This window comes from Magnolia sinica, chromosome 7 (assembly GCF_029962835.1).
Source record: "Magnolia sinica isolate HGM2019 chromosome 7, MsV1, whole genome shotgun sequence".
Classification (NCBI taxonomy): Eukaryota; Viridiplantae; Streptophyta; class Magnoliopsida; order Magnoliales; family Magnoliaceae; genus Magnolia; species Magnolia sinica.
The window spans coordinates 83,259,616-83,277,262 of NC_080579.1; the positions used below are offsets into that span (position 1 = coordinate 83,259,616).

At 42.6% G+C, this 17,647-nt stretch overlaps 1 non-coding gene across 1 annotated transcript; it reads left to right on the forward strand.

The window, feature by feature from the left end:
• Nucleotides 1–11,249: 11,249 nt before the first annotated feature.
• Nucleotides 11,250–11,356, forward strand: LOC131252433 (small nucleolar RNA R71). The gene has a single exon (XR_009174454.1). It is a non-coding gene; the product is annotated as a small nucleolar RNA R71 (small nucleolar RNA).
• The last annotated feature ends 6,291 nt before the right edge of the window (nt 11,357–17,647 follow it).

The window sequence follows — 17,647 nt, forward strand, 5'->3', positions numbered from 1 at the left end:
AAAACACAAATATTGGCTTGTTTTTCAAGCCTTTGGAAAGGGGTCACTCATATAGGCCCCACCTGGATGTATAAGATCAATCCACACCGTCCATCCCTTTGCTCAATTTTTTTTTGGAGTTGAACCGAAAAACGGAGCCAATCTGAGATTCTGGCGGGCCATTGCTTAACAAACAGTGATCTCCACCGTTTAAAGTTCCCCGAATTTTTCTACATGCTGAAACAGGCCCAATATTGGGCTTGATGAACTTGTTATGGACTATGAAATCTAATGGTTAGAGTGGATTACCTTGAAGCGGGCCCCACACGTGAAAAACCACAGAAATACAGGTTTTACAAAAAAAAAATAAAATAAGGGGCAGCGCCTGCTGCCCCTGACATAGTAGCAGCACGCTGCTGTGTTTTGACGGTCGGCCAGCAGGACCCACTGCTCCAGCCATTCATATGGTGGGCCCTCAGGGTAGTGGACCACCCTCCAAAATTCAGGTCCATCCAAGACTCAGGTGGCCCACATTATAGGAAACAGTGTGAATTGAACTCTACCATTGAAACCCCTTTTGGGTCCACAGAAGTTTTGGATCAAGATGAAATTTGTTTTTACTCTTCATCTAGGTCTGCGTGACCTTATGGATAGAATGGATGGCATATAAGCATTATGGTGGGCCCCACGTGGGACCCACAATGATGCATGTGTTTTATTGGTACCGTCCACAGGCAGTGGACGGTTGGAGCCCACAGTGATGTATGTGTTTCATGGACGGTGGCACCCGCCATGATCTATATGTTCTATCTGCACCGTCCACCCTGGACGGTGGGACCCACCCCTACAGCTGCCTTGTGTGTGCGTGCGCGCGCGCGCGTGTGTGTGTGTGTGTATTACATTGTATATCTATTATATTTTATAATATACCTGATGGTGGGCCTTCATGTGGACCCCCCCCCCCCCCCCCCACCATGATGCATGTGCTGCATCCAAGCTGTCCAATCATTTTGAAAGCCCATTTTAGGCTTGAGAGTAAATATAAGATAGATCTGTAATTCAAATGGACCCCACCTTGGTATATATCTAGGGCCCATATGATTAGGTCCATTTGGTGTGCATAAGGCCCATATGATTAGGCCCATTTGGTATGCATAAGGCCCATGAGATTAGGCCCATTTTGATGCATTCAAAGGCCCATGGGATATGGCCCGTTGCAATGTACATAAGGCCCATTGATGCGGCCCACTTGATTTATATAAGGCCCATATAAGGCGGCCCACTTGATGTATCTAAGGCCTATGGGTCGAGGCCCAATGGGATGTCCTTAGGGTCCATTGCAATGTGTGATTTCCTCCATGGTTGTGTAATGATGTTTTACGGCGGGCCATGCCTTGGGAGCAATGTTGGTTTGACGTCCACATTGTAAGAATAATGTTAGTTTAATGTCCGCATTATAAATCTCCCTAGGGCCCATTGATAGACTCGTACTTGTTATGTGTAGGCCGTCTAGGTCCATCTACGTTGAAAGGATAGTTCGTTACTTTATAACATGCTTAGTATAATTCCATTATTCATGCCCATACGCATCATATGTATGCTTGATATGAGGAATGTTTGATCATCGCATAAGCCGTTGGGCTGAGACATTTACGGGACTCCTTATGAGACGGAGTGTCCCACATGAGCGCATGGTACGCGCGAGACTACTGCATGATTGCACGGTGTGACTCATGCATCTCGCATACGTGTGACTTGATCACTGCACGCCCTAGTGACATCAGGGTCGTGGCTCCACAGACACATCGTGGATGGCCATATCGGATACCGGAAATACTTGGTTCTAGCACTGTGGGCACTTAGGATGTTCTTGGGTGAAAGTCCCAGAACCTTTTTGGTACCAGGAGCTGCTCCAACGTCTAGACTGAGTAAATACACGAGCGCCCGAGTGCCGAATACCAGTAGGTCGCGTCTCCCACTGTGTCGTGGTCGGTTGGAAGGGGGTGTGGCCTTATCCACTCGAGTGAGAGGGCTATAAGCTAGGCTGAGTTTGACCAGCTCGCAAATGAGTCCGCTATCGACGAGCCGGGTAGGTATTGGCAGACTACTGGTCAGGCGGATAGTGTGGTCTCTTCCACTTACTTGACTGTGTAGCTAGGGAGGAGGGAGTCAGTGTGAGGTGTACTAGACCCCAGTGATATCCAGAGAGGAACTGTATTGATATGTATACTTAATGAGTACTGGCACGCTTGCTTTACATCTCGCATATGACATTTGGCTATATAGGCCTCGCATCGCATGGCCTTGGTATGGCTGATAACATTCATGCCTTACATCACATAGCTTTGATACAGTTGATAGCATTCATGGACTTACCGTATATTTTCGCATTACTCTGATATTGTACACTTGGCACTCGCCTTACACACACTTTCACCACCCTCTAAGCTTTTTATAAGCTTATGCACTATAGATGCGTGCAGGTGGCGTTAGATTGCAGCAGCAATGAGCTTGGAACGTGCAGCCGAGCTTCTGGTGATTCTGTTACTATATTGTATTTCTCTTTCATACGCATTGTACTTAAAGTTTTTGATATAGTGGATATGTGGTGTTGTTGTTTTGTGGCTTGGTTATACTTGTGGCTATACTCTATTACAAAAAAAAAAATTATACTGAAAATCCTCCTTGTAGGATCCCAGGATCAGAATCTAGTGTATGGGCGCTAGGAGCCGAAAATGGGGTACTACGGAGGCTATCGGCACCGGATTCGGCGATCGGGAATTTTGTGAGCCCGTTTTTCGAGTTTGGGGAGTGACACAATGATTAGGGTTTAGATTAACTATGTTCATAGTGTGGCCTATTTATAGCTAGTGAAAGTGGATATTTGGTCATGATTACTCTAAACCGTCAGTTTTATGATAAAAGAGTAACGAGGTTGATTTGGTCTATTAGTAAAGATCCGATCCTTATCCGACTCGGCTTCAGTTAGATCTTTAATTTAGTTATGATTGTCTTGATTAGTTAACGATGGGTCGATTAAATCTCGGTCCTATGTGAATAAATCATGGGGCTAAACTTGATGTTCAAGTGATCGGGCAGATTCGTTGGCTTCCTACGGTTGATTAATCAGACTTATGCGATTCTTTATTGGTACCACCTTTGTATAAACTAACATTGAGTGCTAATGGTCAGTAAGTGTTCACTCCCCAAGTATAGGGTTGTGATGTAGTAATAAACTCGGTAAGACCGAGGTCGAATCCACAGGGACTGATACCTGTACGTTATCTGAAACTAGGTAGAAATAGAACTAGACTAAGATGTGATCTAAACCAAATAGAATTTGATGAATAATGGTGAGAGATTAATGTAAAACTTTTAAGGAATTCAAAGGAAAGAAACTAGGGATTCAGAGGATCCACTTGTAGAGATCAGGGAGAAATTATGCCTGCTTCAGAAATCATGGAATTTAACTAGACTTCCTTTGATATAGTTTTCAAGAGGTGAATGGTATATGAATTAGAATGGATTCCATCATCTAACCATGCCCAGGAGACAAAGTAAACAACAGGATTAAACTAATTACCAACCAATCAACAATGTATGAAGATCAGGAAGGGTACTGTCATCCTACCATGCCCAGGAGACGATGGTGAACAACAGGGCCTCCTGACGTCATAAACATTAAAAGAGGAAGAGAAATATTCAAAGCCATTGCAAATCCATTGTAATTTCAGTCACAACAGACCATTAAATACTGAGAAAATATTCCTTGAATTATCAACTTAAAAATCACATTAAGTTCAGAAATTTTAAATTAAATGCATAGAATAAACTCTCCCATCTCGCTACAGGCTTCACCTCTTAGCCCTAGCTAAGAGGTTCAGCCCAACATGAATGGGCTGGATCCAAAACAAAGCAAAATAAAATAAAAAGAAAAATAAATAAATAAAAAATACCAAACTCCAACTTCTCTCTTTTGTGCAATAAGCCAAACCGATCCGTCCTCCACCCGTTCTTGGCTCCCCGTTTTTCTCTCCGTTTCTCTTCCTTCGTTCCCCCAAAAAAAAGACAACTTCTCTTGGCCTCCACGGCTTTCTTTATAGGCTGATGGAGGTGATGGCTGCGTGATGAGAAGGGCTTCCGCATTCCTCTTTACGCAGCATGTTTGTAACCGAGCTGGACTTCCTGTTTTGCACAGGGAAAACCGTATACATCCTTGCATTCGACGAATCGTCTCGAGTGGCCGATCATCTACCTTACCCGTCTGACATCATGGTTGGAACCTTCCTTATCTTGAGAATCCTCTGGACGGTCCGGATCACTGATCCGGCCTTGATAGTGATCACAGAACGGCCCACTGTGGCCGTTTTTCACGGACGCTCGTCCATGCGTAAGCAGGAAACGCTGTGACAATCGGTGGGCCCCACAGTATAGTTTTTAGAGAAATCCACCCCGTTCATTGGATTCCTGACGAAAAACTGGTCAGGAAGGGTGGGTTTTCTTAAAATTCTGCATGGCCCATTGTATCAGATCCCTTCACCGTCCATCTTTCTTTTGGACGATCAAGAATGGATCTTCGGGACTTTTGGAAATTTGCCACCTAGGCATGAATGATATGGCCCTTGTGATTCTCATGGACTGTCTGGATCAGTCATCTGGACCATGATGGTGGCCCATAGAGATCGACCGGCGCCCCTGTTTCATGACAGAAAAAGAGTTCACGTAAACAGAGTGTGTTGCCATGCACTCTTAGTGCAAAAAGTGTAGTATATACACTGTATAATGATTATGAGAAATCCACACCATTCATCTTGTTCTCCATTTCATTTGAACCGTGGGGGCCAAAGTTAAAGCGTATCTGGACAGCGGGTGGGCCCCAAATCAGGGTTTTATGGGCTGATCTGTTAGTTCAACCACTTTCACGAGGATCCAATGGCTGAAATTTGACGTGTACGGTTAGTTTTTGGTCCTCGAGCCATGTATAAAGTTTTGAGCTGATCGGATGGCGAGAACCCCGTGATCTTGCATTTTTCACCAATTTCGGACCTCTTTAATGTGAATGGCCTGCTTTCCTCGGATCCTTGATGCATAATTCCATCGATCTTCGTCTCCTGGAGTCCGTCCCTTGCCTTGGGTGTCATCAGAGCATTAAATCCATGCATTTACCACCTTTTTTCAGTCCAGGCTCTTAAACACACCCTGCATTACAAACACGATTAAATCGGGCCATTAAACAGTATCATGCTTGTAAATCCATGCAATAACTGGGTCTGATATGCAATATTTGACCCTCAACACAACCCCTAACCAGCATTTTGCTAGTCCCGAGCAAAGTATGCGAAAAATAAGTTGAGAATTATAGAACAATTTTTATAAACTCGAGTGATTTTTGTAGAATAATCCAGATATGAGAATTCTCAGATTCATGAATGTTGGATATTACTTTCTCTTAGACTCAAGCACACGGTAAACTTCATAATCAATTTCAAGGTATTATTCCATTAATTAGAAAAATTCTAATCATTGAGATCTATGAGCATACAGTGTAATCTCAGCTTATCATCATTAAAATTCACTTCTCTGTTTCAGGATATCATTGGTAACCAATAAGAAGATTCATGATAACCAAAACTTGCCTCACAGATCATCTTATCATTCCTTCAACTTTTGATTTTTCCATTAAAAGTAACGCCAAGAAAGGGTATCAAATCCTCACCTACAGGGAGCAAACCTATGATGAAGACTGTACACCCAAATTTTTCCACATATTATTCATAGGGAATTAAATCTACACCTATAGGGAGCAAACCTATGGTGTAGACCATTCGCCCAATCCTTTCAATTTCTCGGGTTGGTTTCTTTCAAGCTTAGTGATTACCAAGTAAATCAATAAATATCAAACTCAAAACTTAATGTGAAAGCGAGATTTGACATAAGAGATCAGAACTCAATCAATGTTTACAAATTCTAATAATGGATTAACAATTCAAACTTAGCTGTGAAATTTAATAGATAACTGAATCCAAGCGTCTTAAATTACCAACATTACGTATCTTGAAATTCCAAGTGCCCTAGATGGCCGTCAAAAAGCCCTTCGAATTCACAAGAAAGTCCAGAAAAATTTTAAAAATTTCACAATTTTTGCTTAAGACCAAGAAAACCTAATCTCCCACCCCCAACCTAAAATCTACATTGTCCTCAATGTAAAAGAAATAAGCTGCAATGCACATGGGACAACAAAAATATAAGAGGAGTGATGGAAAGATAGTACCTGGACGAAAGAATCAAAAGGCTTTCTTTCCAAGAGATCGCAGCATGGAATCCGGTCAGCAGGAGAGAGAAAGTGACACAAAACTAACAAAAATAAAATCCTACCTATACCACTTTCGCAGGTGCTCTCGATTACATTTAGCGCATGCAACAAGCCTTTAAACCCCTAGGTTACCCCTAGTGGACGAGTTGTAGTCTCGTGAGGGTTTGCAGTAATGTTACCCACAAACATTGAACTAACTAATGATAGAAATGAAATGAAGCTGGGTTGCCTCCCAGGAGCGCTAAGTTTACCGTCTTCAGCCAGACAAAAGCAACTACCATAATCCTATGAAAGCGATAAACCTACCTATACCTCCATCGGACTAGGAGATCAGTCCTGGTAAACAGGATCAGTCGAGGCATGGACATGTCCTCTGAATCAAATTTCTCAACAAATGGCTTTAAACGATGTCCATTTACTTTAAACTCCTTGCCATTGTCGGGATCTCTTATCTTGACGGCCCCATGAGGATAAGCAAATAACAATGTAAGGGCCGGTCCAACGAGATCGAAGCTTACCCAAAGAGATGTAATCGAGAATTATACAAAAGGACTTTCCGATGGCGTGAATGATTTTCGTAGAATATGTTGATCATGAAACGCCTTCATCTGTCCTTGTAAATTCTCGAATTCTCGTATGCATCGTTCGGATTTCTTCAAGTTCATTCAATTGGTTTGCGTAGCGAGCCGCGTTGTCCAGTTGAAATTAAGATTTTTGATCGCCCAGAATGCTTTATGTTCCACTCCAGGCAAGTGACAAGCTTTCCCATAGACAAGTCTAAAGGAGACATTCCAATAGGAGTTTTAAAGGCGACGGTATGCCCATAAGGCATCGATCAATCGGATTGACCAATCCTTACGATCGGGTTAACCGTTTTCTCCAAAATGTGTTTAATCTCCCTATTAGAAATCTCACTTGTCCACTTGTCTGTGGATGGTATGGGGTGCTCACCTTATGAGAGATACCGTATTTCTTCATTAAGCTCTCGAATGGTCTATTACAAAAGTGTGAGCCCCCATCACTAATGATGGCTCGAGGCGTTCGAATCGAGAAAGGATGTTCTCTTTCAGAATTTAATGACCGTGCGATGGTCATTCTTTCGACACGAATCGCTTCAACCCATTTAGTGACATAATCCACCGAGCAAAATATACAGATTTCCAAACGATTGGGGAATGGTCCCATGAAATCGATGCCCCGAATCAAATGCTTCAATGATAAGAATGGGATTCAAAGGCATCATATTTCGACGGGACAATGCTCCCAATTTCGACAACGCTCACAAGCTTTGCAAAACTCATGAGTATCCCTAAACATAGTGGGCCAAAAAGCCACACCGCAGAATCTTGGCCGTGGTCTTTTTAGCGAAAAGTGACCACCACAGCCTCTGAGTGACAGAAGGAGATGATGCTCGATGCTCATCGTCCGGTACACATCTCCTTAGAATTTGGTCCGGCAATATTTAAATAAGTAAGGATCATCCCGGAAAAAGTTGCGCACGGTTAAAAATTTCTTCTTATCTTGCGAGTCCACTGTGTGTATGGCACCTGTAACAAGATAATTAGCAATATCGAACCAAGGTGAATGGGAGACTCAAAAGTTGTTCATCGGGGAACATATCATTGATATGCGTCGTCTCAAGGGACTCGGAGGTATCAAGGCGAGAAAGGTGATCCCACTACGTTCTCTACTCCCTTTTTATCTTTAATTTCCAAATCAAATTCTTGAAGTAGGAGGATCCATCGTATCAGGGGCTTAGAATCATTCTTAGAAAGAAGATACTTAAGTGCCGCATGATCTGTGTAGATAATGATCTTGGATCCGATCAAGTAGGACCTAAATTTGTCCAAGGCGAACACTACAGCTAAGAGTTCCTTTTCCGTAGTCGAGTAGTTCACCTGGGCAGGATTTAGAGTCCTACTCGCGTAATGAATGACGTAAGGCTTCTTATCTTTTCTCTGGCCTAGGACCGCCCCAAGAGCATAATCAGAAGCGTCGCACATAAGCTCAAAAGGGAGGCTCCAGTCGGGCATGATAGGTGCAGTGGTTAACGTGCCCTTAAGCTTGGTGAAAGCTTCCTGGCACTGCTCAGTCCACTCGTACGGAGCATCCTTTTGAAGAAGATTACATAAAGGACGAGAGAGAAGACTAAAGTCCTTTATGAATCGCCTGTAAAATCCAGCGTGTCCTAAGAAGGATCGCACGTCTCTGATGTTCTTGGGTGGAGGTAGGTTAGAGATAAGATCTATTTTTGCCTTATCTACCTCGATTCCTTTGGACGAGATGATATGCCCAAGGACAATTCCCTTCTGAACCATGAAATGACACTTCTCCCAATTAAGTACCAAGTTCTTCTCTTCACATCTTTTCAGCACACATTTAAGACTTTCCAAGCACTTACTGAAAGATGGACCGTAAACAGAGAAATCGTCCATGAAGACCTCTAGATATTGCCCCACCATATCAGAAAAGATACTAAGCATACATCGCTGAAAGGTGGCAGGGGCATTACATAGTCCGAATGGCATCCTTCGATAGGCAAAGGTGCCGTAGGGACATGTAAATGTGGTCTTTTCCTGGTCTTCAGGGGCTATCTCTATTTGGTTGTAGCCCAAATACCCATCAAGGAAACTGTAATAGGAATGACCAGCTAACCTTTCCAGGATCTGATCAATGAATGGTAAGGGAAAGTGGTCTTTCCTCGTGACGGTATTCAACTTCCTGTAGTCAATGCACATTCTCCAACCAGTAGTGACTCTAGTTGGCACGAGTTCATTATTAGCATTGGCTACGATGGTGATTCCGGACTTCTTAGGGACCACTTGAGTTGGACTCACCCATTGACTATCGGATATAGGGTATATAATACCCACGTCCAATAGTTTAAGAACCTCGGCTTTAACCACTTCCTTCATGTTTAGATTTAGTCTACGTTGTGGTTGCAGGCGGTTTTTGCATTATCCTCAAGATATATGTGGTGAGTACAAATCGAGGGATCGATTCCTTTGAGGTCCGCTATCGTCCATCCTAGGGCTCCTTTATGCTCAATGAGAGTAGATATAAGCATACTCTCCTGTTCTTTCTCCAGGGGGCAGAGATCACCACCGGGTATGTCTCATCTTGACCCAAATATGCATATTTCAAATCGGGGCAAAGGTTTTAGGTCAAGCTTCGGCGGCTTGAGGTTAGACGGTAGAGGCACTACATCGGTTTGTGGTAATTCTTCAAATTGTGGCCTCCATCGGTTAACTTCAAGTAGTGCAGAATCAAGCAAGGCGCACGTCTCCCTAATCATGTCATCATCAAAATCATGGGAGTGGGCCAGGCACGTCTCTAGATGGTCGGAGGATAAGGTCAGAGGTATCGTATCTTCCACGAAAGAGTCAATCATGTTAATGTCGTGGAAATCGTCATCATCCTCCAAGTTTCTGCCGTTATTAAAAAAATGTTTGACTCCAATGTCAAATTTCCAAAAGACATAGTCATGATACCATTCCTACAATTGATAATTGCATTTGATGTGGCAAGGAATGGGCGACCAAGAATGACAGGAATTTGAGTGCTCATGTCTATGATGGGTTCGGTGTCCAGGATGATAAAGTCTACAAGGTAGTAAAATCTATCAACTTGGACCAACACATCCTCAATTATCCCTCTTGGTACACGAACGGAGTGATCAGCAAGTTGTAGTGTGGTTAGGGTGGGTTTTAATTCACCCAAACCTAACTGTTTGTATACCGAGTAGGGAATCAGATTGACGCTCGCTCCTAAGTCAAGAAGTGCGTGATCAATTCGATGGTTCCCGATTACACATGATATGGTTGGGCTACGGGGATCCTTGAATTTCTACGGCACGTCTTGCTTCAGGATGGCACTCACTTTCTCAGTCAAGAAGATTTTCTTTTGAATAATTTTCCGTCGCTGGTCGTGCATAAGTCTTTTAGGAATTTGGCATATGAAGGTATTCGTTTAACGACATCAAGTAGAGGAATGTTGACTTTCACTGTTTCAACACCTCTAGGATATCCCGAGAGTTAGAGAGAGGTTTTGGTGAAACCAACCGTTGGGGGAATGGAGCAACTGGCTTCTCTAGAAGTTCCGGTTCGACTTTTTGTGGGGCATCACTGGATCCATCATTGTTGTCCTCCTTTGGTTCTTGAGGCTTTTCGGGCCTAACCGGAAGAGTTTTATCAATGATCTTCCCACTCCTAAGAGTGGTGATGGATTTAGCATGTCCCATCTGATTTGAAGAGCTGGGATCATTATTCTCGTACTTTTAGGATTGGGGAGAGGTTGTGCAGGAAGCATCCCTTCTATAACCGTCATACGAGAATCTATCTTTGCATAAAATCTGTGATTCCCCGCATTGCCAGCTCTTGTATGGGATTTTGAACCGGTTCCTCTTGAGGTTTCACTTGATTTGGATTTTGATTGAAGAAACCTGGAGGAGTCGCCGTTTGTCCATTCCTCCAACTAAAGTTTGGATGATTTTTCCAGCCGGATTGTATGTGTTGGAGTTAGGTCCAAGAAAGGTCTTTGATAGTTATTTACGGCATTGGCTTGTTCATTCAACACTCCTCGAAGGCGGTATTGTAGGACAGTTTTCGGTTGTGTGAATGTTGCAATCACAAATGCCGCAAAACAATTTCATTGACCTTATCCTTCTTTCCTTCCATGGCCTCAACTTTCCTTATGAGCGTAGTCACTTTACACTTGAGATCATCCTCTTCTTTCAAGAGGTATAATCCACCTTTCTCCTTTAATTGAGTCGGCCTAGACGTGGTGTTCGACTTTGGGTAATAGTCCCAAGATTGTGTTTTTTCAGAAACTATCGAGGTAGTCCCATACCTCGTCGATATCTTTATTAATGAACTCTCCATTACACATTGTCTCGACCATTTGGCGCATGGAAGATGTCAGTCCATCATAGAAAAAATTTGTAATGCGCCACGTTTCAAATCCGTGTTGTGGGCATGAACTGACCAAATCTTTGAATCTTTCCCAACATTGAAAGAATGTTTCATCTTCCTTTTGGGCAAAGTTCATGATCGCTTTTCTGAGGGTAATCGTTTTATGATGTGGGAAGAATTTTTTATGAATTCCCTCTGCATGTCGTTCCATGTGCCAATGGATCTAGGACGTAGTGAATGTAACCACGTCTTAGCTTTCTCTTTTAAGGAAAAAGGAAAGAGTTTCAGCCTAATTGTATCCTCAGATACATTAGGAAAACATAATGTAGCTATTATCTCATCGAACTCTTTCAAATGTAAATATGGACTTTGATTCAAGTCCATGGAATTTGGGAAGGAGTTGGATAACTCGTGGCTTGTGTCCATTTGTCCTGTGTTTTCGGAAAAATCATGCATGAGGGCATACTCACTCCCGCCGTTGTAGAAAATCTCGTAAAGTACGAGGCGGGGTGCTGTTGCACCTCATTCTCATCTTGGGTATCCTCCACCCCGGGTGGGAGTAGAGGAGGTTGGTCTTCGGCCATAACTCAGTTAACTCGGGGGATTTCGAGCGGTGTCTAATCCCTGCGATGGATAGTCAACCCCTCAACCACTCCTCCTTCGACGAGACGTCGAGTGTTGTCACGGGCCCACTTGGGCATGAAACACTGCAACCCTCAATTCAAAGCCTAATCCTAAAAAAGGAAAAGAAAATCTAGAAAGAAAGAGAGAGTTGGAAAGAAATTACCAAATTGGAGTCCTAAGTTAAAAACCTGCAAAATAAAACAAGAATAAGTTAGATTCTTAAAAAGAGAAGAAAAATAACAGTAAATTAATTTCTAAAAGAAGGGATTCTTAAAAGAACGTGGAAATTTCTAAACTAAAAGAGAATTGAAAAATAGACAGTAGGGAAGGAGCTTACCTGAATTAGAGATTTCTATCTTAAAGGCCTACTAAATAGGAAGGTTAGTTTCTAAACACAAATTCTAAAAATAAATTAGGAAACAAATTAGTTTCTAAAATTAGAAAGTTACTAAAAGTAGAAAATTAATTAAGAAATAACCTAGTTTTAAACTATTTCCTACAGATGGGAGGATATTAAAAAAAAAAATCTATAAAATTCAAACCCTAATTCTAAAAGATAGAAAAAGTAAGGAGATTATGGAGGAATTACCAATTTATGGACTTATGTCAGGATCCTACAAAACAGGAAACAAGTTAGTTCTAAAAATCAAATAGAAAAAATCTAAAACTAAAGTTAATAAAATCCTAATCTTATCCTAATTCTAAAGCTAATTAATTTCAGAAAATCGTAACTATCAGTCCCCGGCAACGGCGCCAAAAACTTGTTCACTCCCCAAGTATAGGGTTGTGATGTAGTAATAAACTCGGTAAGACCGAGGTCGAATCCACAGGGACTGATACCTGTACGTTATCTGAAACTAGGTAGAAATAGAACTAGACTAAGATGTGATCTAAACCAAATAGAATTTGATGAATAATGGTGAGAGATTAATGTAAAACTTTTAAGGAATTCAAAGGAAAGAAACTAGGGATTCAGAGGATCCACTTGTAGAGATCAGGGAGAAATTATGCCTGCTTCAGAAATCATGGAATTTAACTAGACTTCCTTTGATATAGTTTTCAAGAGGTGAATGGTATATGAATTAGAATGGATTCCATCATCTAACCATGCCCAGGAGACAAAGTAAACAACAGGATTAAACTAATTACCAACCAATCAACAATGTATGAAGATCAGGAAGGGTACTGTCATCCTACCATGCCCAGGAGACGATGGTGAACAACAGGGCCTCCTGACGTCATAAACATTAAAAGAGGAAGAGAAATATTCAAAGCCATTGCAAATCCATTGTAATTTCAGTCACAACAGACCATTAAATACTGAGAAAATATTCCTTGAATTATCAACTTAAAAATCACATTAAGTTCAGAAATTTTAAATTAAATGCATAGAATAAACTCTCCCATCTCGCTACAGCTTCACCTCTTAGCCCTAGCTAAGAGGTTTCCCAACATGAATGGGCTGGATCCAAAACAAAGCAAAATAAAATAAAAAGAAAAATAAATAAATAAAAAAATACCAAACTCCAACTTCTCTCTTTTGTGCAATAAGCCAAACCGATCCGTCCTCCACCCGTTCTTGGCTCCCCGTTTTTCTCTCCGTTTCTCTGCCTTCTCCCCAAAAAAAAAAGACACTTCTCTTGGCCTCCACGGCTTTCTTTATAGGCTGATGGAGGTGATGGCTGCGCGATGAGAAGGGCTTCCGCATTCCTCTTTACGCAGCATGTTTGTAACCGAGCTGGACTTCCTGTTTTGCACAGGGAAAACCGTATACATCCTTGCATTCGACGAATCGTCTCGGGTGGCCGATCATCTATCTTACCCGTCTGACATCATGGTTGGAACCTTCCTTATCTTGAGAATCCTCTGGACGGTCCGGATCACTGATCCGGCCTTGATAGTGATCACAGAACGGCCCACCGTGGCCGTTTCTCACGGACACGCGTCCATGCGTAAGCAGGAAACGCTGTGACAATCGGTGGGCCCCATGAATACTGTCATAAAGTAAATCCACTCCGTTCATTCGACTCGTGGCAAAAAACTGGTCAGGAAGGGTGGGTTTTCTTAAAATTCTGCATGGCCCATTGTATCAGATCCCTTCACCGTCCATCTTTCTTTTGGACGATCAAGAATGGATCTTCGGGACTTTTTTGGAAATTTGCCACCTAGGCATGAATGATATGGCCCTTGTGATTCTCATGGACTGTCTGGATCAGTCATCTGGACCATGATGGTGGCCCATAGAGATCGACCGGCGCCCCTGTTTCATGACAGAAAAAGAGTTCACGTAAACAGAGTCTGTGTTGCCATGCACTCTTAGTGCAAAAAGTGTAGTATATACACTGTATAATGATTATGAGAAATCCACACCATTCATCTTGTTCTCCATTTCATTTGAACCGTGGGGGCCAAAGTTAAAGCGTATCTGGACAGCGGGTGGGCCCCAAATCAGGATTTTATGGACTGATCTGTTAGTTCAGCCACTTTCACGAGGATCCAATGGCTGAAATTTGACGTGTACGGTTAGTTTTTGGTCCTCGAGCCATGTATAAAGTTTTGAGCTGATCGGATGGCGAGAACCCCGTGATCTTGCATTTTTCACCAATTTCGGACCTCTTTAATGTGAATGGCCTGCTTTCCTCGGATCCTTGATGCATAATTCCATCGATCTTCGTCTCCTGGAGTCCGTCCCTTGCCTTGGGTGTCATCAGAGCATTAAATCCATGCATTTACCACCTTTTTTCAGTCCAGGCTCTTAAACACACCCTGCATTACAAACACGATTAAATCAGGTCTTTAAACAATACTACGTTTGTAAATCCAGGTAAGAACTGGGTCTGATATGCAATATTTGACCCTCAACAGTAAGTGATATTATAAGTTAATTACCAAAAAAAAAGAATTTTTTAGAAATCCAAAACAATGAAGATCCAGGACGTTACAACCATTCATCATGCTTAACCCTGATGGGATGAATTACCATTTAATCGCATGATCTAGCCATTAGATTATAAATATAAATGCAAAAACTTTATTAAAGAGTACTAGGGGTCGTTAGATATACTATTGGTCAGAGTTGAAAGGAATTTGGCCGTCGGATCGACAAAAATGCATAAATAATACCCAAGATTTAAAAGTATGGCCCACATGAGCCTTATATCAGCCCCATTCTTAAACTCATGGGCTTACATAGGTCGATGAATCGAATGGTTGGAGTGAATTTTACAATACATCACGGTGGACACCACTGTTAGAATGCGAGCGCACTAGATGGCATTCACCTACTGTGCACTGAGCCAAGAATTCCGGTCAAACCAGTTTAACCCGGGCTAGTGAATGAAATTTCCTTCCTTCTTTCTATTTCTCCTACCAACGAACGGACAGTGTCCATTGATTTGAAATTGGGCCTACCATATGTGATCACTTAAGTGATCCGATCCGTCCATCGTGTCCACATGGAAAATTTGACCGAACCTTGGGTTCTTTCGCATGTGTGCACGCATGATCCCTGGCACGATCTGTCACACCCCAAACCCGAAAATCGGATTCACAGGAATCCCGATTGCCGAATCCGGTGCCGACAGCCTCCATAGTACCCCATTCTCGGCTCCTAGCGTCCATACGCCAGATTCCGATCCTGAGATCGTACAAGGAGGATTTTTTTTTTGTACATTTAACTCGTAATAAGCATAACCACAAGATTACCTAATTCACAAAGGCAACATCATCATCGCATATCCACTAATATAATCAGTTGAGTACAATGCTGAAAGGAAGTACATAAATAAAAACCAAGCTCCAGAATACCGCCGCACGCTCCAAGCTCAACATTGTTGCAACCTAACATCACCTACACGCATCTATCGTGCATAAGCTTATAGAAAGCTTAGAGGGTGGTGTAAGTATGTACATAAAGTAAGTGCCAAGTATTCTATATCAGAGTAATCAAATTAAGCGGAAGTACTGACAAGTCCATGGATCATACAATATCAGGGTACACAATACAAATCAACTATGCAAATGAGTCAAAGCGAGCCAAATATTAGATGCCGAGGATACAATGTCATAAATCACACAATACCGAAAGTACTGGTAATCCATAAATTGTATAATGTCAAAATAAGTATAAGAAATACTGACAAGAGCATGAATTATCATAGTAAACAGAATATTGACAAGATCATAAATCATATGATAACAGAGTAAGTGAAAATATGGACGAGTCCATGAGTCAATCAATATCAGAATATGCAATGTAAAACAACTATGCAAATGAGGAATCATAGATAGCCAAATATCAGATGCAGACGATGCAATACAATATACATTCCTGATGAGTAACACAAATAGCGTCAGCCGTACCTAGACCATATAAATACAGAGACACAATAACCCAAAATGTCATATGTCGGGGATGTCATGCAATATGCGGTGCGACTGGAATGACCATACTGGAGTGTAAAGTCAGGATGATAGTACGTAGTATCGCGGGCTATGGGATCCATCACAAGGGACTTCTATCCAAACCAGTCCCATACCTAAATTTGGATAGTCAGACTCAATGTGGTAAACTCCTGATCTCAGGTTAGTCGCGCGCCCCAACCGAAATCCTGGCCATTGCGAGGGCACACGTAACAAATTGTTGCGCACCACCAACCCGAGTGGATAGTGAATGAATGAATGCATGAATGAGTATGCAATTCCTGCTCACCAAATCCACATATCAGTACAGTTCCTCTTTGAGATCATCACCGGAGTTTAGTACACTCCAAATGGCACTGTCTCTCTCCTAGCAGCACAGTCCAAGTGAGCGTAAGAAACCTCACTATCCGCCTGGCCAATAGTCTGCCAATACCTATCCGGCACATCGATAGTAGACCCATTCACGAGCTGGTCAAACTCAGCCTAGTAATGCCCCCTACCCTCGGGCAGGTAAGGCCACACCCCTTCCCAACCGACCACGACACAGTGGGAGACGCAACCTCCTGGTATTCGGCACTCGGGCGCTCATGTATCCACTCGGTCTCGACGTTGGGGCGTCTCCTGGCCTCGGAGGTTTAGGGATTTTCACCCAGGGACATCTATGGCGCCCGTATGCTAGAATCAAACATTTCCGGTGTCCCATCTGACCATCCACGATATGTCTGTGGAGGCTACGACCCTGATGTCGCTAGGGCATACAATGCAAGATGCATGAGTCATACAATCCGGTCATGCATCAATCGTGCGCATACCGTGTACTCATGTGAGATAACCTCTGCCTATCGGGGAGTCTCATAACAACCTGCCCAATGACATATGCAATGGTCAACCACATCTCATAACAAACATGCAGATGATGCGTATGGGCATGTATGATGTTGCTATGCTGTCACATACTCATAATCGGTGTCAACAACCGGCATCGACAATCGACCTCGACAATGTGGACATTTAACCAACATTGCCCCCAAGGAATGGCCGACATAGAGCCAAACATATAATGGGCCTACGGCCTCACACAAAGGCCTGATATACAACACAGTGGGCCTTATCAAGGGCCACATATACACAACAGGCGGGCCCTGATCATGGGCCTTAAATACATGACGTGTGGGCCCTACACATGGGTCTCGAATACATCAAATGGGTCATGCATCCTAGGCCATGAGTACATCACAATGGGCCTTTCTCATAGGCCTAACATACATCATAATGGGCTCCATAGCCTAGCCTTCAAATGCACCCCAATGGGCCTCATCGCATAGGCCTCATATACATCATATTAGGCCTTAAACATGAGCAAAAATACACATCATAATCGGAATCCATAATCGGCCAC